Below are 24,166 nucleotides of genomic sequence, written 5' to 3' on the forward strand. Positions count from 1 at the left end.
CCCTGTAAAAATATACGTCTTCACAGTTGAACATTTAACCATCATTTTATTGTAGCAATGCGTTGACAATTTTAAAACAGTGTTTCTGATACGTACTTGAATATTTTTTATTAAATTAGTTTCTGTCTAGACTTCATCGGTTGCATTTTTTGCTGTGATCACGTTTTATTTTCGCCATCAATTAAAATGAGCATAGCCTTCTGTTCATTTGATCAAATGAAGTTTTATACATCCACAGTTTAGACTTGGAAACATAGAAACCATTCCCATTGGTCATCAGGGACTTTTCAAATAAATGTTTTTCCACAAATGATGGACTTTTTATAATGTAGAAGATCAAAGAAGGAACCAAACTGCAGCTATTATCTAGAAAAAAAACTTTAAAGGCCTTTAGAAAGCCTGAAGTATAAAATATTGCTTGAAACTACCTTTACAGTTTACAAAATATTCTGTCCTTTTAAAAGGAAAATGTAACAAAATGAAGGATGTCGTGAGAGTTATGCACTTAACCGTATCCCACAGAGCTCATGCTTCTCCGTTTCTTAGCAATAAAACTGATATACAGACTTCATTTAAACCATTTTAGATGTGACTTGAAGATTTTTGATGTCTATTTATTCTTTGAAATGGAACAGCATTTTCATATCTTACCCCAAAATGCTTTTCTTTGCTCACAAGCACGTTCTGTTTGTGCTCATCCAGGGTGTGATATCATATCACATAATAGAATCTGATAGAGATGGGCAACAGGAGGACATGGGGAGATATATTGGTTGTTGGAGGGTGGAGAGCGCAGCCCATTTGTCAAGACTTTATCAGTCGTATCCTGGAATTTGTCAGAGTCAATAACAAGAATCGCCGTGAATTGATGGACGAGCCTCTAACATAAGGCATAGATATCGAGGAATCACTTCATATGTATGGAGACAACTAAATAGATACAGGAGTATGAAAAAAGTATTTACCCCCGTACAGATACACACAAAGGTTTCAGAGCATTAAAAAAAAAAAAAAAACATGCCGGGATCCTAAAGTCAAATGGCTTTAACCCGACTGACACATGTCAATAACTTTGTTTCTCATCTATTGCAGAATTTCTATGAATCTGTTGCTTATTTAAATCTTTTAGCCTACTTCACGTTGTCCTGCAGGTTCTTTATAAGTGATTTTTTTTTTTTATCTTGACAAAATATGTCATTAATCACAGTTAATTTGTGGTTTAGTAGGAGGGGCCATTATATTTTCAATTAGGAACAGGATAGAAGGATGGACAGACAGACAGAGTGATTGATTGTTGGTTCTCCCCTGAATACTAATTAAGAGGGCCTCCTTATCTTAGTCTATTTATAGAGCTATTATTGCATTTCAAAATGTGGTAAAGATGAAATACTGACAGCTCAGAGAGCCATTAGCTGCGTCCTGATACCACTTGTTTTAAGGGGTTTTCCTCGCTGCTTCCCCACACATAATGCTGTTTTAAGTGTACTCCTAGTGAACCTTGGCAGAGCTACATCTCTAAAAAGAACACTGTGTGTAGAAGGATCATGTCTGCAGGAGTGTGCAAAGAAAAACAAGTTGCACAAGCATGTCTGTGTTTTACTTAACAGTCTAAAACAAACTTTGATGAGATTCTGGAATCGATACCTCTCAAGGGAATTGGGGGAAAAAAATGTCAAATTGAGTTCACTGTTTACTTACATTTTTTTTATATACCTTCCTATACCTTTTCCATTTGTTTGGATCATTTGCTTACTAGCATGAACTACATTGTGAAACTTGTAACACCTGCCTCTATGATAAAATCATCCCTGTTGCAGAAAAAAAAATGCCTCTTGGGACTGGGAAGCAAAGCTGCGGTCACACACTCGCGGACAGTACCTCGACGTTTCTCTAGCTCAGCAAACATGGGATGGTTGGGGGGGGGGGGTTGCTCTTGGCTGGAGATTCAAGGCTGTAGTTGAATACGGCAAGGTGTGCCAAGTATCACGGCCGTCCGCGTCAATCGATGGCCTGGCTACCAGAAGGCTGGGATCAATGCTGCCCTCCCTGTTCACACTGCAGGCTTCTCTTGTTTTTCTCATGGACATCTACTACAGTCTTTCTTTCCTTTGCACAGCCTTGGTGGTGAGATTAGTTGCAACCTAATTTTAAAAGGACAGATGGAGACAGATAAGTACACAAAATGTGTCTGTTTATTTGATGGAGGCTGACCACCACCTTTTTTTTTTTTTTTTTTTCTTTTTTTTGGAATATAGATATTTTTCAGGGCTTAACCATGTGGCCACAGGCTTAAAACATTGGAAGCACCTGGTCCATCAGATTTGATCCCTTATTACTGGGTCAAAAAAACATGGCACAGCATGAGCTAATTTCCATGAGTTTTAAGGGCAGCCAGACGCATGGCGTCTTTAAATCCCTGCAAGAAAAACGGATTGCACGTAAATATGTTACACTAATGCTCAATCACAGCTGAGAGCTTCCTTTTAAGAGCTAGCTGCAAATCTCCAGGGATGATGCTGGACCTCAAGTTTCTGCTCAAATTCATGTAGTACCTTTGAAAAGTATTTAGACACATTGATCTTTTTTTTTCTTTTTTTTTTTTTGCATACTGTCAAGTTATAAACACAAACAAGAAGTGGAGGGAAAAGAGTGTCTGGTGTTCAAGTGTAGCATTCCCTGGTATTCAGGGCCTTTCATCTGATGCCACAAAATAGCATTCAGCGCAACCAATGATAGTCAGACAGCATCTCATTTCTAAATAATGTCCTTCTGTGTTTAACTGAATCGTAGTATAAATACAGCTTTGCTGTGAGGGGCTCTGAGGTTTGTTGGTGAACATTAGTGAAGAAAGAGCATTTTGAAGGCCACAGATCACACCAGAAAGGTCAATGTAAAGTTTTTGAGAGGTTTAAAGCAGGGTTAGGCTATAAAGTATTATTCTGAATGTTAAAGGTCTCCCAGAGTGTGTTTATCTGTGGTATAGTAGGCTAAATGTCTGCATCTTTGAAACGAGGGACCCGGGTTCGAACTTGGTTTCATGAGCAAGGGAATAAAAACTCTGCCAAGACTCTGTGCAAGTTGTGATGACCCCCCTGAGCAGCCCATTGAACTAAACATATCCAAGGGGACTGTTCAACCAGTCATTTAAAATTAGAAAAATATGGCTCAAATGCAAACCTACTCAAACCAGACTTGTCTGTCTATAACAGGTCTTTCCAAAGTGCATTTGCTCCCATTGGAAAAATATTATGTGGCCCCCAAGAGTGAGTCCAAAACGGTACAGTATAGATTTTTCCCTCCAGCAAATGAACTCGATGCAAATGCCACTTTTTGTAATTGTTTAGGTTTTTTATGGCAAATGTTAGCTACAACACTCACACATTAATTTTTCCAGTTCTGATTTTGTGCTTTTGTTCTAAGATCAGAGAAGGGACAGCACACCCATTTATTAGACTTGGCTTAATATAGCAACTTTTAGAAATTCTAGTTTTGTTTGCTGGGAATAAACTAAACACATTTTCTAGACCAATATAACATAAAATATTCAACCCTTACACTTTCTTTTATGAATATAAATGGCCCTTTTTCTGACCTAAAATAACTTTTATTCATTTAAACACTGAATGTTTAATGTATTGCTGAGCAGGTAACATGAAAATAATTCCCAAGGAAATGATGTTGCTTTTTTCTGAACAAAAAAGAAACAAACACAAAACAACAACTAAGGTCTTTGCTGGAGATTTTGGCCCACACCTCCACACTGAGAGGTGGGGTTATTAGATCATTATTAAGAGAAGCAGAAAAGAAAACGTAAACGTGGAGGAGCTGTAGTGATCCACAGCTCAGGTAGAAGAACATATCAACTGGTCAACTCTCAGTCATGCACTCTACAAATTTTGTCTTTATAGATAAGTGGCAGAATGAAAGCCATTAAAGGTCCTGCCTACAAGTCACCAGAAGCAATGCAGGGAATAATGGGAAAGAAGACACTATGGTCAGATGAGACCGAATTGAAACGTTTTGTCCCACATGCAAAACATAACGTGTTAGAATATTCCAGGAAAAAATTCCAAACCTAAATTTAATTTAGAATATCTAGCAAAACATATACATGGACTGAATTGAGAGCATATGCGATAATCAGCCTCACTGAAACTAAGGAGGTTTAAAAGAAGAATGGACAGATTTCAGCTTCCAGATGGGCTATGTCGTAGAGCCAAAACAACTATTTTAAAAAAAATTACTTATGAGGGTTAACTAGATGCCACACGTTCAATTTCTATTTGCAAAAATAATGTTAACAACCATGTATCATTTACCTTTTACTTCACCACTGCACACTATTTTGAGTTGATCAAAGGAAATCCCCCAAAACACATTGATGTTTGTACTTGCGATGTGCAATAGTGTCTAAAGGTATAAATACCTTTTGTTAAGGCACTGACAAGTGCTTTTATTGTATTTATCATTTAAATATATGTGGTCCCTAAAAATGAAATGGTTTTATTGATTTTCACACTGGATTTACACATTATTGTTACTGAAACAAGAAAAAAAAGTGTATCATCATCATATCTGAGCAGCATGGCAAGATCACCCTCTACAAAGTTTGTTTTTGTTATTATTGATAAAATAAAAAAAATTATTAATTAAAATATTTTCAATAATGACATTTTTAACATGACCTGTGTTATTCAAAGCATTGTTTTATTTCTCGAGTAACGGGAATAAAATAAATTTAACCAGTTTGTTTATGACTGATTGATAGTAAAACTTATCCAGAACATATCTACAGTTCCAAAAGGCCAGTTTTGGGCAAAACAAGATCTTCTAATTCCCACTCGGCCTCTGAGGTCTTTTGGCAAACAGAGAGCTCAAGTAGAGAGAGGGGTTGTGGGAACGCCGTCTCTCTGGTCTCAATCCTAATTCTGCTGCCCTGCTCAGTCGGATAAAGAGGCCACCGGCACAGCCTCCAGTGTTTCAAGTCTGATTAATCTTCTGATTAGGTTAATCCAGTAATGCTTTGTGGAGGAAAGCAATCCCCCTCTAGAAAGTCTCCGGTTCCAAAAGTTATATTTTCTCTTTCAGGTTCTCATTGGGTCTTTCTCTGGTAATCTCTTGACTGAGGTTAAAGGTGTTGATCTTCATCACAAGCCTCACATTGTGCTAAAAGTTTCATGAAGTGGACTTCACATCCTGTTTAGACTGTTACTAATTTATCTCTGGCTTTGATTTCAGTTTATTTTCAGCTGGTTGAGTTTTTGTGAGACAAACACTTTGTTAAACCTTGGTTCAATACGGGGCCTTGGTTATTGTGCAAGGAGACAAAAGTTAATGAAAATCAGTTTGATGAGAATGCTTTACTACATGCCACCGGAAGATACAATAGGACCCTTTTCCTGATTTATCACCAGAGTTAGAGCGATGAATAGAAGATGTTAATGAAGGTCAAACGACAAAATGCTTATTCTGGGTTCACAGTGAGGTTGAGTCTATTAAATACCCCCCCCGCCCCCCTCCACCCACCCACACATATAACGTCTTTCTGACGCACGCATACACACATGCACAAACACAAACCCATTTATAAAGCCCTTTGCTGCTTAATGATTAGAGGAAATTTACTCCACATTGTCTCCTGTTCTATCGGATAATGTTTTTGTTGAGTTTCTGCTTAATTAGCCTTTTTGCTCTCTACCCTTTTCCTAAAACACACAATAAATAAAATGTGCTGAGCTCATATGCAATCCTCTGGTGTATTCAATAGCCCATTTATTTCTACTAATCAAGCATTAGAGACTGCTCGTAATCCTGCTTCCTTTGGCACGCTGCCTTTTGTTTTCATGACGGAAGTAGAATTGTTTAGTTTATTAATTGATTTGAGGGTAATTTTAATCATCTTGATTGTTTGGATTTTTTGAATTATTTCACGGTGAAACGCATGCCTTGGCGTGTGATGAAATGTGCGAAATAGGGACACAAATGCAGACTCGCAGGAAGGAACACAGAGGAATTTCTTAAACTGAAATTCAATAAGAAACTTTGTAAAGACAGGCACCCAAAATATGTGGATCCAAAACCGGCTGCAGAACAAAAGGTCCACCAGGACTTTCATTGAGAGATTTAATCATATTTGCCCTAAGATGGAAGATTATGTGTACGTGGTACTGCAAAGATGTTTCTCAACTTGATAAGGCAACCCAGGGCACATGCTAAGGTAAAAGAAGTAGAGTTTAAAATCAGAAAACCAATCACAATACAAAGTCAAGCAGGAAAACGAGTCAAACACACAAGTTGAATGTGCAAAATAACATGCTTTTCACCACTGCAACTAAATTAAAAAAGCATGAATGTACCCTTGCAAATTTCATCCTGGAGGTTCTTTGATAGGATTAGTTGTTCTTGCAACTTTCGGTAAGACAGCAGTTGATCTTAATTTGGAAACTTAAAGGAGAAATAAGCAATAATGACATGCTGTAGTTAAAATTGGAAGATATACACAATGCCTTTCATGGACACCTGCCATTTACTCAATGGTCCGTTGTTGCACTGAATTTCTACTTACACTGGATACGTATATGATGTTGTATTTTGTTCTATTTCTGGTCCGCTTCTCTTACTGGCTTCCATGTTAACAGGCTGCTGTTCTTTTCCCAAAATAAAATACCAAATGCTGCACTCTGTCTTGAGAACCCTGGGAACTTTAATATGATTGGCTCAGGAGCCAGGAAGTAAACACGGGCTACACTTTGAACTGAAGTAGTTCCGGACCGTACCTCTAGGTTTGAAAGGGAAAAACTTGACTGAGACATTGTTGATAGAGCAGACCGATTGTTTATACGGAATGATACTTCCATCCCAGCTGAGAAATGAGAATTATTTATGGTTCTTGCTTATTGCTCCTTTTAACTGTGCTGGATACATTTTAATGTAAGTTATCATGGTGCTTGACCCAGGTAAGAAGGGAACCAACTTCTTGAGACTTGACTCCCGAACTGAACCTGCATTTTCCTTGATACAACAATAATCCTGCTTCAAATTACAGATCTGAGAGCAGAAATTAAAAAAAGATAAAGGGCACTGACTAAGAGAATAATACAGGGCTCCTCTGTTACTCCAGACTGGAATAGTTTGGAAATAAATTTCAGTGCTCTCCAGGTCTGGAGAGATACTGGACAAAGAAAACAGAGTATGGTATAATATGTGTACTAGAATTTATTTCCGTTGTCCAAAGATTGTGTCCTTTCTTTTCTTTTCTCTCTTTGCTTTTGTGTGTCCTTTCTTCTTTATTTTGTGCTTTCTTGTATACGTCTTACTTCTTGGTGTTTTGTCTTCCTCTCCCCCACTGCTCTTCCTTTTTTCCCTCCTTTCATTTTGTATCTATCCTCTTCCTTGTCTTGAATCTTTTCTGCTTTGTGTCCTTCCTTCTCTTCCTTGAATCCTATCTTAGTTCTTTGCTAACTAATTTCCCTTCTTGTGTTGTACCTCCTGATCTTTGTTCTTACTTCATGTCCTTAAGGCTGGCCCTCCTTCCTTCTTTCCTCGTGTCCTTTCTGATGTTCTTCCTCCCTTGTGTCCTGCCTTCCTTCCTTGTGTCCTCCCTTTCTTCTGTGTTTCCTTCCTCCATGCCTGCCATCTTTCCTGCATCTGGTGAATATTGCCTACTTAAGAACTGTCTGCCATAAATTAATGAAAGTTTTGTATTGTATATTTTAAAATGGGTATAAAGGAGCGACATCAATAAAACCAATAACACAACATGAAACCAAGGGAAACCCAGCCCAATAGGAATTTAACCATGGCGATAGGGAAAACTCAACATACACATACAACAAATCTAAATCAACTCAAATCAACCCATAGACCGCGATACTGCATTTAAATCTTTCACATCTAATTACTTCATGGTCATAGTATCAAGTGTGTAAGCCCAAACAATGTCTTTGCAAAAAGCTTTGAAGTAGTTGAGGCAACGTGAATCACTTTTAAGGTTAGATCAAGACATGTCATTTTCTTTGTTTAGAATGAATTATGTATTTCACTTTTAGGAAAAGCATGAAAATGTGGTTCAAAGTTAAACGTAATCAACAAAGACTTATTCACTCAGGTTTAGGTAGATGTGCTTTGGAATCTGGACACTTTGTCACAACATATAGCTGGAGGTTAAAACAGCAATTCTGCCCAGCCGGTCACCTCACAGTTATACCATATTCTTTCTAACATCAGGCCGACCTGCTTTTCCCTCCTTGGATGCAGCGCCCATGGCAACAAGCATCACTTCTAAGTGGTTGTGTGACACAACTCTGGTTAGATATCGCCACTTGTAACCACTCCGCCTCAAGTTACACCGGGCACCAACCTAAAAGGGTTTAAATTTTTAATTTGTGCTGGAGAACAGAGATCACATCTGGGGAGTATAGCATATCTGTAATTTATTTAACAGTCCCACAGAGGACAAGTTATTTTGGAGATAGAAAGCAAGGAGCTTAGCATCCGGGTAGCTTTTTTTGTTTTCTCTCTCTCTCGCTTTCTCTCTCTCTCTCTCTCTCTCTCTATCTCTATCTCTCTCTTTGCTAAAGGGCTCGTAGGTAGAAATCAACTTGAAGTGACCTACTCTCTGATGTTAAGGGGCACTGCAAATATTTTTTTTTTATGTTACTGTCCCCAAGAAAAAGGACAACAGCCTTTCTATGCACTTCACATAAAACCTACTTCTTCATCCTCTCTAGGACCAATAAAACCTTTTGCTTAGACGTCTTTTACGTTTTACCCGAGTGAATAATTCTCCAGCCGTGTCAACCTATTTAGCGTGACTTTAAACACTTCTCCATTTGATGTCAGTGTCTGACGAGCCCTTTCAAAAGTGCTCTGTTCTTTTTGACAAGTTGCTTTTGCAGGCATAAAATCAAAGGTGTGTCATTCCTTGTTCCGAGTGGGTCGTATTTGCAATAACAGGTGCGGCCCGCACTGCGCTTTACTCGAGCACTAACACACATGCGTGCAGCGATCTGCAGTAATTTATTAAAATTACTACCAAAGCTGTTACTTATCCACTGTAGTGTGTGCGCATGTGAAAGTGGGGTAAAAGAGGGTGGGGGCAATGAAAGCTGGTGGTGGCACGCTATCATGAAGTTCATCCTTAATGAGTATGGATTAGCAGGGATGATCCGGGCTTTGCAAAACCCCTGGTCCACGGCTGGTGAGAGTTGTGTGTGTGTGTTTTTGTTCATGCATATATGTGTGTGAACTGATTGGAGTTGACATCATTGCACAATTCAAAGTCATTTCGGAGATCTTTTTTAGAATGTTCAGGTGTACTGTGAACATGCAGTTCGTTCCTCTTTGTGCATATATATGTAAACATCAAGAAGTTATCTAACCCCTTCTTCCTCCCAGACGAGCATTAAGAGCTGATTCATATTCCTTAGCAGTGATTTAATCGTTCATTTAATTATTTGCAAGACATTGCCCGCAAGAGGGTAATAATTGCTGAGCTGTGTTTTAAAAATTTCTCCAGGTTGAGTGAACAATATAACTTCTACAGCAAATTCTTGGTCAGAGTGCTGCTAAGAGAGAGGTACAGGAAAGCTTGTGACCAGTTTGAATTTGTATGCTGGATCTCTTAGTCACGTCTGAGTGAGAGAGCATGTGAGTGGATAAATCTCCTCACTTCAGTTGCAGCTTTTGATGAGCTTTTTGAACCTTGGAATTGAACTGGTGAGGTCAATCAAAGGCCAGCAGGTAAAGGACTACAAAAGCTGAGAAGGCACTTGGAAAAATATGTGAAAATGTAACACTTTTTTAAATTCAGTCAAACCAAGTTTATTTATAAAACACAATATTATAATATTGTGTTTTATAAATAAACGTGTAATGAAAACTCTATCATTACAGTTACTCATATTGTCCAGTCAGATCCTAATTACAGTCAAATTTAATCTCAATAATATGAAATTTGAGTAAACACCAACCCTTGAGGAATCAAGTAAAAGCCAAAATCATCACATTGCAACATACAATCACCAGCCATATTATACTTTTCCAATTGCTTATTAACAATGCCAAATCAGTCTACCACCTGCCAGCAACTCAGCACATTTAGGCATCTAGACATCGTAAAGATGACTTGCTGAAGTTATAACTAAGCATAAGCATAGGGATGAAAGGGGGATTCAAGGGACTTTTTGGCATGGTTGCATGGACCAAATAGGTTGGTTTGATTATTTCTGAAACTGGAGGTCTGTAGGGATTTACATACATAACCATCTCATAAGTTTACAAAGAATGGTTAGAAAAATAAATAAAATCCAGGATTGAAAGGCCTTGGGTGATTTTAGAGGAAAATAAGCAGATTGGTTAAGGGTGCTGCAAAGGTAACAGAAGCTTCCAAGTGTTATAATATAGGTATACAATCGTTAAATGTACAAGCAGATTAGCTACAGTGGCAGAGAATCAGCTGAAAACAGTAGACCAAGACAACAATTTGCTAAGGTACACCAAAATTGATTACCTTGTCCAATGAGTCTCAGTTTCAGCTGTTATAATCAGGAGTCGCTGGGTCAGAATTTGATGGAAACAACATGAAACCATGAATCCGTCATGTTTTGGACTGATTCAAGTTGTTGGTGGTGGTTGTATAGTGGTGTGGAGGATATTCGTTCTTAGGCACCTTAGCACTAGTTGAGCATTGTTTGAATGTCGTAGCCTACATGGGTATTGCTGCTGACCATGTCCAACCCTTTATAACCACAGTGCATCCACATCATTTGGTAACTCTGCAGCGACTGCATGACAGTATGAACCAAAATCTCTGAGATGTTGCAGAATCAATGAATCATTGCAGCTCTGCAGGGAAAAGGGTCAAACTTATTATTAGCAAGGTGTACCTAATAAAGTGGCCAATGACTATATAGTGGACATTTTACGACAATCGCAAGCTGAGTTCATATCATTTAGTGCACTATTGTTTTGGCAATGAAGCTTTGGTTTCTGCGAATATAATGATTAATCATTGTTACAAGATTAGGAGGAAAACCAGAAATTTCTTTAGTGTCAGAGTGAGGCATAGTTTATTTTTTTGTAAAATTATGACCACACATCAGATGCACTACAGCTGTGACTGGACAGTCAGAGACTAATTTGAGCAGTAGGCATAAGCATGAGACTTTAGAGATGATCTATAATAATTAATCCAATGCATCCAGGTCTCCCTCCTACCCTGTGTCCGTGCACGGCACAGAGGAAACACACCCCTAACTGTCCCTAAACATTCAGGCTCGGGAACACAGCTGTGACCACCTCGGCACCTTTCCAATCCAATGTCACCAACGTTCCAATTGAAGGACATTGTAAGGGATTTAGTCAGTCTCTGTCTCCCTCTCTCTTTCTCTCTCTCTCTTTGCATCTCTGTTACACCCTCGCACCTCCACAATAGAATACACACTCTGCTTTATCATGTTCATCATTTCAGGAGCCATTAACATGCAGGCCTACAATAACATTATTTATGGAGACGTTAATATTAATATTGACCTGTGTGCTGTCAGGCAAGCTGATTTATTGAGCTTTGGAATAGAGGGCCATGTTAAGGTGACAGGTGTCATAATTGAATATCAGTCACTGGATGCCAATAGACAATTTCTTGCCACTGACCAAGCACACACCGACCTGGACATAAAAGGGGGGGAAAAAAACCTACACGCCCGGACTCGCTCCGATGCTGAGTAATAACTAAGAACCACTGCCCCTATGGAGGTCTGCACCATAGATTCTTTTAGACAGCCTTGCCTGGTGGTAATTATGACAGAGGATTTTGTGACAGCATGTAAATATAATTGACTCCGTTATACTTATCTGCTCAAAACAGGCTCTGCTAATGAAGCTCCATTTAGAGGCTCCATGCTCAATTAAAGTGCCTTGCAAATGTATTCAGACCCCTTTTTGACGATTTGTCACGTCATAACCGCAAACTTCAGTGTGTATTGTTTGGATTATATGTGATAGACCAACACAATGTAGTGTGTGACTGTAAAAGCAAAAATGATATGCCGTTTTCAAAAAACAATTACAAATATCAAACTAAAAAGGTGTGTAAGCCGTTTTTGTTGAACCCACTTTTTTTCTGATACCTTAAAAATACAGTCCACTGCAACTAAGTGCCTTCCAGGGTACTTTGAGTCAACCTGGGGATAATTTCATTTTAGTATAGTTAAACCTCTATGAAGGTCTCAGGGATTTGTGTCTACAACATTTATGGACAAACAGCACCATAACGATCATAGAACACTCCTAAGAGGTCAGGGATGAAATTGTGTAGAAGTTTAAAGTTGAGTTGCACACTAGAACAACACCTTGAGCTTGGATTTCATCATTGAGCACTATTTAATCCATGCTTAAATAGGCACAGAATGGCACAGATTTGAACCTTACAAGATATCGGCATGCATTATTGAATTATTATTAACATAAGAAACAATAGGGTGAAGATAACGCTGAAGGAAATGCAGCGAATAAGAGCTGAGGTTGGAGAATCTGTTGACTACAACTATTCGTTGCACAATCCACAAATCTATAGCCTCAAGGGAGGAGCTCCACAGAGGAGAGGTAAAAAGAAAGCTATTGCTGGCATGGCTTCAAATTTTGCTTTTTGATCATGTGTCTGTTTAAAATGTAACTTGTATTTGTTCACTTGTCTGAACACAACAAAAAAAAAAATCCTGGCTTGATTGCAGCTAGAGCAAATTTCTGCGGCAAGGATTTTCACATGTACAAGCAGAAGAGCTCACTTTACTCCTATCCTCAAAGCTCTACAATGGCTTTCCGTTCTGTACCGCTAGGCCGTGGGCCAGAATCTGTACGGTGACTTTTCGTATGAACTGTCAGGGGGCAACTTTCTTGCACCGGGATAAGTTGCTACACATAGCAGTGATCTCAAAACACCAATGTTCCCACGTTTTCACTTGCACATTAAGAAGTTATAGCCGATAAAAAATCTAAACTGTGGCGCTCCAGTCCAATAAGTCACGTGATTCGATTTTTGCTGCTCAGCCAATCCGATCGCTGTATTGTCAGCTGAGCGAGTTTACCACGTCATCATGGCTGCGCCCGTAAGATGGTTGTTTCTGTTGTGTCTGTTTCCAGACGAAGAAAGCCCAATAATAGCATTTTGTGGCGCCACCTGGCAGAGATCTTGATGGCAAGAAAAAAATAAATAGCCCAGACCATCCATCCATTCATCCATCCATCCATCCATTCATCCATCCATCCATCCATTCATTTTCTAACACGCTTATCCCTGCGTTCGCGAGGTGCCGGTCCCTATCTCCAGCTGTCAATGGGCGAGAGGCGTTGTATAAACTGGACAGGTCACCAGTCCATCGCAGGGCAGAAATAGTCCAGACTTTTGCCCAATTTACTGTGATATCACCAAGACCTGCTGCGCTAGGATAGCACAGGTGTCGTTGTGCCAAACGACTTATCCCCGCCAGAATTTGTATTCCCTGCGCCAAGAGCGCATTCAGCTGGAAGAATGAATCTAGTCAACTCCGCCTCATTTCCAACCTATTAGGCGTGGAAATGAGGATGTTTTACTTTTCTTAACGAAATATAGCAATGGTGTCGTTACATTATCGTTCATCCATCCATCCAGTATAATACGTTATGAGAAAGAAAACGGTCATTTCCAGATGTGTCACGAAAATATTAGCTTTATGTTATTAGATTGTCGAATGTCTGTCTGCTGAAACCAAAATCCACCTTCCTAAGTCCATCACAGCTGTCTGCTGGTTCTCTTTTTTTCTTTTTTGGTAGCTAAACCCGCATGAATAGATTATATAAAGCGGATTTCACGTGTGATCAAATGAACACTGAATAAAGGCACAGCCAAAATTAGCAGATTTAATAAGATTTTAATTCAACCAAGAACCTTATCGAGATATTAACCGTATTAAGAAAACGAGATATGTCTCTTTTAAAAATAGAACAACGTATTAGGAGTTTAAAAAAAATAAATTTCATTTTACTAGAATGTGATGTTTAAAATATTTAGACTTCACAAAGCTGGAGGTTAAAACTTTTATTGATTTCAAAAATACAATACAAAATTCTACAAATTCCGAAGGGGATAACTCGTTTGGCACAACGAGTTTATACAACGCGTCTCACCCATTGACAGCTGGAGCTCGGCACCAGCACCTCGCAAACCCAGCGGGGATAAGCCTGTTAGAAAATGGATGGATGGATGGATGGATGGACAGATGGTCTGGGCTATTTATTTTTTTCTTGCCATCAAGATCTCTGCCAGCTGGCGCCAGAAAATGCTATTATTGGGCTTTCTTCATCTGGAAACAAATGCATACAAACATCTTACGAGCGCAGCCATGATGAACTGATGAACGCGCACAGCTGACAATACAGCGATCTGATTGGCTGAGCAGCAAAAATCGAATCACGTGACCTCTTGGACCGGAGCGCCACAGTTTAGATTTTTTATCGGCTATAACTTATTAATGTGCAAGCGAAAACGTGGGAACATTGGTGTTTTGAGATCACTGCTATGTGTAGCAACTTATCCTGGTGGAAGAAAGTTGCCCCCTGACAGTTCATACGAAACTTCTTAAGGAAGCGTCCTACAGATTCTGGCCCACGGCCTACGCGTCATTTTTTAAATTTTGGTACTAACCTTTAGAGCCCTGTGTCGGCTAGGTCCCTCTTACGTCTGTGACTTGATTCAGCCTTACCCTTCTGCTCGCATTCTGAGATCTTCTGATCAGAACCTGCTAATGGCCCATTGAATCCATTTTAGGAGGAAAGGAGACAGGTCCTTCCAAGCTGTCTCACCCGGACTGTGGAATGCATTGCCACTTTACCTGCACTTGGGAAACTCCGTGGATGATTTAAAAAAAACAAAAACAAAACAGCCAAAAACATTTTTTTTATATATTTCTTTTTTTTTTTAGGTTTTTACAGCACTTGTGGCTCGTTTTTCGTACAGTGGGCCTCCAGTTGATTTCTACGGAGGGTTAAAAGGACAAAATCAAAACAAATAAATATATTGTGAAATATCTAAATGTTAATTTACCCTGAAATACATAAATGCACCATTTAATGTCCCATTAAATAATGAAATGTGTCATTAAATTTACTTTTTAAATGATGATGATCAACAGTTAAAATTTTTTTTGAAAAAAATTGGTTTGAATATACATATAATTATTTCACTCTATTTATTTCATGATTTCTGTGCAGCAGAAATTATTTAGACTGTCAACTTCACCAATTAAACTCAGTGGACAGGATTAGGCGGCTCATATCGTGACCATGAAGTCTGATTTAGCCTGACAGCTTCCAGCACCACAAGTGTCCATCAGCAGGTCCTCTGGTGTCCAGCCCGATAAGCACCGATAACCTTCAGGCCACAGCCCCTGCAGTGGAGGTCCTGAACACACTCTGTTCCAGTTCCATGTCCCCAACCTCCCTCGGGTCACGAGGGAAAGTCTCCCAGAGGTGTAAATTGAAGATCACTTTGACAGGTTCCTCTGCCAGATGTTCCTAGCTCACCCGTTGGGGTTTACCAGGTATATCAGGCAGCCTCCTCTGTCACCAGATCTAACTCACTACCGAGTGGTGATCGGTTGACAGCTTCCCCTCTCTTTGCTCGAGTGTTCAAAACGTAAAGCCGCAAGTCTGATGATATGATTACAAAATCAATCATCGACCTGTGGCCCAAGCTGGCCTGGTTCCAACTCATGAACCACCTTGGGCAATAACACGGTGTTTGTTACAGCTTGAAGGTCGAAAGATTGTTATTAGAACCTTTGCATCTTTATTTGACATTTTAACAGTAAACATTCTACTTTGATAGAAATATTAAAAAGTAAAATCAGTTCAATTTAAAATTAATATTGTAATGTTCTGTTTTGGTTTTTGATTATGTTGCCTCTCTCATGCCTTTGGGTTCATTTCCTTTGTAGTTTCTGTCTTATTTTAGGGTTTAGTCTGTAGTGCCTTAGGTAATCCGCTCCTTGTATTAGTTCTTATTCTGTGTTTAGAGTTTTCTCTTGTTCTTAGTTTTATCACCTGTCAGTTTCATTATTGTTTCCACCTGTCTGTCGTTGATTAGCCCCTCCTCGTTTACCTGTCTGCACGCCTATTTATTCCTGCCTTGGTTCTCTGCACTCTGCGAGAACGTCTTTTTTCATTCCTCACGTTGAAGTGACCGGTAAGAGCTTTCCAAGTCTCTGTTATATTTTTGATGCCCTGTCTGTTTTTGCCCGACCTGTTTTTCTGTTTTTGGAGTCCTGCACCTGTTAACCCCAGATTGTGTTTTTGTTTTTCCCCAAAGTCTGTTATTAAACCTTTTTCTTTGAGCGCAGCTCCGAGTCTGGCTGAATAACGGGTTCACTCTTAACAAATCATTACAGTACGTTCTCGCCAAAAGTTACCATGAACCCTTCACCGACTCGTCCCTTTTGTTCCGAAAGAGCTACGCTCGGCGAAGCCGGTCCCTTGCCCAGTTTACCGGCTCACGCCATTCACTCACCGGGTCTTTTCCTGGAGGCGGAGGAGGGATCGATGCCGGAATCTTCTTTTGAGGGAACCCGGCTAGCGATCTGTCCTCCCGGTGTCGGTCCCAGGCGTCACCTCCTCGTCAGCGGCACTTTCCCGCAGCGATGCCGGCCAGACCCTCCCTTTTTTCTGGAAGTCGAAGCAGAGGTGGTGCGGGATCTCCGCCCGGACCTTTTTTCCGAGCCGACTCCATCCCCCTCCCCAGAAGAACAGGCACAGGAGTCGCCGCACGCTCCGACGGTTCCGCTCCGTCAGGAGGAATCAGCATCCCCGTCGGGTCCGCCGTCTCGCCGCCGTAGGAGGAGGCGTTTACCTGCTGTTCTGCCTTCCACTGTTGCCGCGCAGCGGGTCGAGGAGCCAGCTCGGCCGTTGACTGCGACCGAACCTCAACCACAGACCACTTCCTGTTCGTCAGACCCCGCTCCTTCTCCTCCCGCATTGGAGTTGCCCACAGCTCCCCCTGGTGGTGTTAATGACCCTGAGCATGAGGTCCTGGAAAGTAAAATAAGAACGTTTGCCCCCATCATTAAGCGCCTCAGGGAGGCTTTATTTCTGCATTACTCAGAGGAGTTGGAGAAAAAATTAAAGGAGGTTGAGGGACATTACAGGTCAGCCCTTCGGTCATTTTACAGCCGACCAAAGTCTGTCCCCGAGGGTCTGGAAGACGCCTCGGCCCCTGAGTCTGTCCCCGAGGGTCTGGAAGACGCCTCGGCCCCTGAGTCTGTCCCCGAGGATCTGGAAGACGCCTCGGCCCCTGAGTCTGTCCCCGAGGGTCTGGAAGACGCCTCGGCCTCTGAGTCTGTCCCCGAGGGTCTGGAGGACGCCTCGGCCTCTGAGTCTGTCCCCGAGGGTCTGGAGGACGCCTCGGCCCCTGAGTCTGTCCCCGAGGGTCTGGAAGACGCCTCGGCCCCTGATTCAGCCCCCGAGGGTCCGGCGGACGTCTCGGTCCCTGAACCTGTTCCCCAGGGCCAGGACGGGGTTCTGGAGGACCCGCCTCCGCTCAAGTCTCGTGACGCGTCGACCCAGGAGGGTCTGTCGCTGACGTCCGACGTAGGAACCCAGGGGGGTCCATCGCAGACGTTCGACGTGGGAACCCAGGGGGGTCCGTCGCAGACGTCCGACGTGGGAACCCAGAGGGGTCCGTCGCAGACGTCCGACGTGGGAACCCAGGGGGGTCCGTCGCAGACGTCCGACGTGGGAACCCAGGGGGGTCCGTCGCAGACGTCCGACGTGGGAACCCAGGGGGGTCCGTGTCGGACGTCCGACGTGGGGACCCAGGGGGATCTTTCGTTCCTCGGGCACCCAGGGCCGCCGAAGAGGAAGCAGCAACTGTGGCCTCCTGAAGACTTAGAGCCTCATAGTGTTGTGTTTAAGCCAAGACTCTTTATTACCCTCATGGACAGCCAAATCTGGGAGAGACTTTATTGGATGTCCCTTTCTGAGACCCTCCAGGAGCTGATCCTGAGACTCCTGGTGGCTAAGGGTCTGACTTTGGCCCCTGAAGCCTGTAGCCCGGGGCCTCCTGAAGCCTGTAGCCCGGGGCCTCCTGAAACCTGCAGCCCGGGGCCTCCTGAAACCTGCAGCCCGGGGTCTCCTGAGACCTGCAGCCCGGGGTCTCCTGAAGCCTGTAGCCCTGTGGTCTCTGTAGTCGTTAGCCCAGTGGCCTCTTTAGCAGCCTGTAGCCAGGCTCCCACTTTAGCAGCCTGTAGCCAGGCTCCCACTTTAGCAGCCTGTAGCCAGGCTCCCACTTTAGCAGCCTGTAGCCAGGCTCCCACTTTAGCAGCCTGTAGCCAGGCTCCCACTTTAGCAGCCTGTAGCCAGGCTCCCACTTTAGCAGCCTGTAGCCAGGCTCCCACCTTAGTAGCCTTTAGCCAGGCTCCCACTTTAGCAGCCTGTAGCCAGGCTCCCACCTTAGTAGCCTTTAGCCAGGCTCCCACTTTAGCAGCCTGTAGCCAGGCTCCCACCTTAGTAGCCTGTAGCCAGGCCCCCACTTTAGCAGCCTGTAGCCAGGCTCCCACGTTAGCTGCCTGTAGCCAGGCTCCCCCTTCAGTCGCCTGTAGCCAGGCATTTCCTTCAGTCGCCTGTAGCCAGGCATTTCCTTCAGTCGCCTGTGGTCAGGCTTCCCCTTCAGTCGCCTGTAGCCAGGCTTCCCCTTCAGTCGCCTGTAGCCAGGCTTCCCCTTCAGTCGCCCGTAGCCAGGCTTCCCCTTCAGTCGCCTGCAGCCAGGCTCCTTCGTTAGTCGCCTGTAGCCAGGCTCCTTCGTCGGTCGCCTGTAGCCAGGCTCCTTCCTCCGTTGCCTGTAGCCAGGCTCTTTCCTCCGTCGCCTGTAGTCAGGCTCCTTCGTCTGTCGCCTGTAGTCAGGCTTCCCCTTCGGTCGCCTGTAGTCAGGCTTCCCCTTCGGTCGCCTGTGGTCAGGCTCCCCCTTCGGTCGCCTGTAACCAGGCTCCTTCCTCCGTTGCCTGTAGCCAGGCTCTTTCCTCCGTCGCCTGTAGTCAGGCTCCTTCGTCTGTCGCCTGTAGTCAGGCTCCCCCTTCGGTCGCCTGTAGTCAGGCTCCCCCTTCGGTCGCCTGTAACCAGGCTCCTTCGTCAGTCGCCTGTAACCAGGCTCCTTCGTCAGTCGCCTGTAACCAGGCTCCTTCGTCCGTCGCCTGTAGCCAGGCTCCTTCGTCCGTCGCCTGTAGCCAGGCTCCTTCGTCCGTCGCCTGTAGCCAGGCTCCTTCGTCCGTCGCCTGTAGCCAGGCTCCTTCGTCCGTCGCCTGTAGCCAGGCTCCTTCGTCCGTCGCCTGTAGCCAGGCTCCTTCGTCCGTCGCCTGTAGCCAGGCTCCTTTTTCAGTCGCCTGTAGCCAGGCTCCTTTTTCAGTCGCCTGTAGCCAGGCTCCTGCACCGGGAACCAGTGACCAGGCGTCGCCGCCTGTAGCCGTCAACCAGGCGCCGCCGCCTTTAGCCTGTAGTCCGGTGCCGCCACCTTTAGCCTGTAGTCCGGTGCCGCCGCCTTTAGCCTGTAGTCCGGCGCCGCCACCTTTAGCCTGTAGTCCGGCGCCCTCCGTACCCTTTAGTCTGGCGCCTACTGTTCCCTGTAGTTCGGCGCCAGGTTTTATTTTCTCTCTCTCCAGGTCGCGGCGACGGGCTCGGAGGTTCCTGCTCTGCCGACGGCCTCGGAGGTTCCTGCTCCGCCGACGGCCTCTGAGGTTCCTGCTCCGCCGACGGCCTCTGAGGTTCCTGCTCCGCCGACGGCCTCTGAGGTTCCTGCTCCGCCGACGGCCTCTGAGGTTCCTGCTCCGCCGACGGCCTCTGAGGTTCCTGCTCCGCCGACGGCCTCTCAGGTTCCTGCTTCGACGACGGTCTCCGAAGAACCTGTCACGCCGGGGCCGCCCGCCGGAGAACCTGTCACGCCGGGGCCGCCCGCCGGAGAACCTGTCACGCCGGGGCCGCCCGCCGGAGAACCTGTCACGCCGGGGCCGCCCGCCGGAGAACCTGTCACGCCGGGGCCGCCCGCCGGAGAACCTGTCACGCCGGGGCCGCCCGCCGGAGAACCTGTCACGCCGGGGCCGCCCGCCGGAGAACCTGTCACGCCGGGGCCGCCCGCCGGGACGTCCACCAGACTCTTTTTCTTTCTTAGAGACTGTTAGTTTGGACTCTCCCAATGTGGGTAGTTTTCTGTTTCAGACCCTGACCCTCCGTCCTGGAACCCCCTCCTCCCGCCCGGGTTTATTTATTTATTTTGTTCTGTCTTGGACTTTTGTACACATGGAGGGCGTCTAGTATCCGCCCTTGAGGGGGGGGCTCTGTAATGTTCTGTTTTGGTTTTTGATTATGTTGCCTCTCTCATGCCTTTGGGTTCATTTCCTTTGTAGTTTCTGTCTTATTTTAGGGTTTAGTCTGTAGTGCCTTAGGTAATCCGCTCCTTGTATTAGTTCTTATTCTGTGTTTAGAGTTTTCTCTTGTTCTTAGTTTTATCACCTGTCAGTTTCATTATTGTTTCCACCTGTCTGTCGTTGATTAGCCCCTCCTCGTTTACCTGTCTGCACGCCTATTTATTCCTGCCTTGGTTCTCTGCACTCTGCGAGAACGTCTTTTTTCATTCCTCACGTTGAAGTGACCGGTAAGAGCTTTCCAAGTCTCTGTTATATTTTTGATGCCCTGTCTGTTTTTGCCCGACCTGTTTTTCTGTTTTTGGAGTCCTGCACCTGTTAACCCCAGATTGTGTTTTTGTTTTTCCCCAAAGTCTGTTATTAAACCTTTTTCTTTGAGCGCAGCTCCGAGTCTGGCTGAATAACGGGTTCACTCTTAACAAATCATTACAAATATTTTATGGAGGATAATTTATAAAGCTAATAATTAAAGCATAGTGGCAACAAGAGGCATTAAAGAGGCATTCAAGGTGTGTAGACTAGAACAAGTGAGTGAAAATATTTTTGCAGGCTACTGAAGTGATGATGGGGATCATACAAAAAATAATCATGGTTAGTCGACTAATCGGGGAAAAAAAATCGATAGATTAGTTGACTATTAAAATAATCGTTATTTTCAGCCCTAAAGTAATAAATTAGTACGCCAAGACCTGTTAAATTAATTAAACAACAAGGAAATGTTGAAATCACAAGGCTAACTACTAAAACTGTGCGACCTCCTGACACACCTCTTCACTTCATTTTTAAGGATAACAAATTTGACTGTAACCAACCACTTAACAGAACCTTTAATTTTTCATGTTTTTGATTTGACGTTTTTATTGTTACAGAACTAATTTTGTGAGCGGTTATGCTGGAGTAGCTTTATTAAAGTCATTGTGTTGTTTGCTGCATGACGTGTTTAGTGTTGGGGGGAAAAGCAGAAACCTTTGGCAATTTTTTTTTATAATCTGTGTCAGTATGATGTTGGAGTAGTATGAAAGAGATGTTATTTCTATTTTCTGTTATTATTCAATGAAGTGCTCCTTTTACAGAGCCTTGAAAAAGACCTGTCTTGTGTCTGCAATTTCACCAAATAGTTTTCAGTTGTACCGCGGTAATTTTCACAAGGGTCAGTTTTCTGTTTCTGTCATTTAGCCAATGGTTCTGGTTAGGTAGACCTCCTCAGGCTGAATACATTTGTAAAGTTCCCATTGTGCTAGTGTTGACAGCTACATACTGTAACCACAGTATGATTCACTCCCTTGCCATATGTACTACATTTTGTTGTTTTTTTGTGGACATGTAGTACATCAAAGCAGACTTTTCCTGGGAAGCTGATCATAAAACAGGTTCTTGAAACAAAGGAACAAGACCCACTGTGCTGTAGAGGTAGAAAATTTAATTAAAAAAAAAACACAAAAAAAACCAGAATGGAAAGTATGCTGTCTGTCAAAGCTACGGCATTAACACGTTCTATTTTTTACCTGGTTCTAAAATTGTTTAAATCGAACGTTGTGTACAAATACCACACACAACAGTTATCTTCATAGAAAATACTCCAGGAAGATATACAAACAAACATACACTGTGTAAGATTTTCTTTTTTTTGGGAAAGTTGAAAATTATGAAAATTATTGTTTTTTCATAAATGTCACAATAATCACAGATTTTTTTTAAATGTTTTTTTTTCCGCTTTATTCCGATTCAGAAGTTTACGTACACAGCAGTTATATCACCTTTAAACAATTTGGAAAAGTCTGGTTTACAATAGTTTTGTTGGTTTCAGATGGAATAATTAACAACACAGTTAAATGGAGGCACACCTGGATGTATTTATTAACCCCAAACAAGCTGCTTCCTTGTGTGACATCATGGAAATATTGAAATATCACAGCACATCACCACAATCCTGGTCCATTTGTTTGGTATGACTGCCAGATGCCCGAAGGTTTCCTTGTTCATGTTTATGAAGTATCATAAGAGATTACAAACATCATGAGAATGTTCAACAACCATACCATTCAGGAACGAGACCGTCTCTGTGTAGCAGAGATTAACATGGTTTTGGTGCAAAACGTGCTGTGCAACCCCAGAATAAAACCAAAAGACATTGCAGAAAGCTGGTAGGGAGTGCTATTATCCACAGCGATCGGAGTTCTGTGGCAACATGTGCTAAAAGGCCAAGAAGAAAGGGGGTCATTACTTCAAAAAGGAACATAAAAACCCAGATAACAGTTTACATATACAGTTGGGGACAAATGCTTTCTGTTGACTGATGGAACTGAAACCAATAATACATTGGGTGGAAAAAGGAGGAAGATAAGATGCCTAAAAAGACTATACCAACCTTGAAGTGTAGGAGAGGGAGCCTCAGGCTTTGTGGCTGTTTTGCTGCAGGAAGGACTGATGTTCTTCACAAAATTGAAACAAGAAAAAAAAAGTATGAAAATATCATACGAACATCACAAGACATTTGCCACAGACATCTGGCAAATTACATTTGTGCCCAAATGTAATTTGCCCATACATTTGGGCACAAACGTATCTTCTAGATGGACAATGACCCAAAGCATGCCACTAAGTTAGTAAAAGTGGCTGAAACACAAGTTAAAAAATTGATTGGCCCTCACACAGCTCTCAAAGGGTATGTGTGAGCAAGACAGCCTATAAACCTGACTCCGTTACTCCTGACTCAGTTAATGTTCAACATTCTCCTATTGTTGCAGCAAACTGATAGCAACTTTAAATCAGGACATTTATATCTCCAGTTTATCTAAAAAGCCAACGACTGTAGGAATAAAAGAATTATTCTGTCTGTTTAGTCTTCACCTTGTGTGTGGTGGCTGAGTGGGGTCCATCAAGACTTTTTTAGGCTTCGGTTCCTGATCAGGGGTCTCTTTTATAAAACACAGCGTAGAATCCATACTAAAAATTTAAGTTCGCCAAAAAAATGAAAATGCCGTACGCTTTATAAAGCAATGCACACGCACACCACTATGCAATGTTCCTCTACAGATCACAGCTGGACCTGAATGTTTGCGTACCAGGTTCCGACTCATGTTCTGCCCTCTACACACCCAGATTCAACCCTAAATGGTCAATTCACAGCACCCCTTGAATGTTAATATGTATTTAGAAACGTTCAGCTGATTGTTTTTTTATTTCATATTCAAATGGCAACCGCGGAGAAAAGGCAGAAAAAAAAGTTTAACAATTTCACAGAGAGGAGTTTATTAAATGTGTAAATTAGAGGTAAAAGTACAGACGTTGTCCACATTAAAATAACTTATTAAAAAGTGAAATGCCAGATGATAGCCTCACTAAGGCTCCATGTTGAAATTCCTCCGAAGCTGAGCATTCAGATCGACAATCTGAGAAGGAATTAGAGCTGATAGTAGAAAACCCCGATAAAATATTGTGCGTGCTTTTATTTAACATTGAAGTGGGCTTATGGGTATTTTTTATTTACTTGAAAGGTCCTTATGTGTAGTTATGTGTCACCAAGTCAAGCATGAATTACATAAGGGATTTGAATGCTTATGATCAAGTCGATCCATGATTAAAGTCTGATATGGATTGAAATCGAATGTCTAAAGAATCATCATGCAGTTTGGCTGCAATTGACCACTTTACCATCTGCGTCGTCAATTCCCCCCGTCTCTAAAATGAGAATAAGCATCGGTCAGAGTTGCCATGAGGGCCACACA

General features: G+C 42.8%; 1 protein-coding gene across 13 annotated transcripts in view; it reads left to right on the top strand.

The window, feature by feature from the left end:
* Positions 1 to 24,166, top strand: part of ptprsa (protein tyrosine phosphatase receptor type Sa) — a 302,454-nt gene that overhangs the window by 41,772 nt on the left and 236,516 nt on the right. The gene's annotated exons all lie outside the window — the stretch shown is intronic.

The sequence above is a fragment of the Fundulus heteroclitus genome, chromosome 9 (genome assembly GCF_011125445.2).
Source record: "Fundulus heteroclitus isolate FHET01 chromosome 9, MU-UCD_Fhet_4.1, whole genome shotgun sequence".
Taxonomy (NCBI): Eukaryota; Metazoa; Chordata; class Actinopteri; order Cyprinodontiformes; family Fundulidae; genus Fundulus; species Fundulus heteroclitus.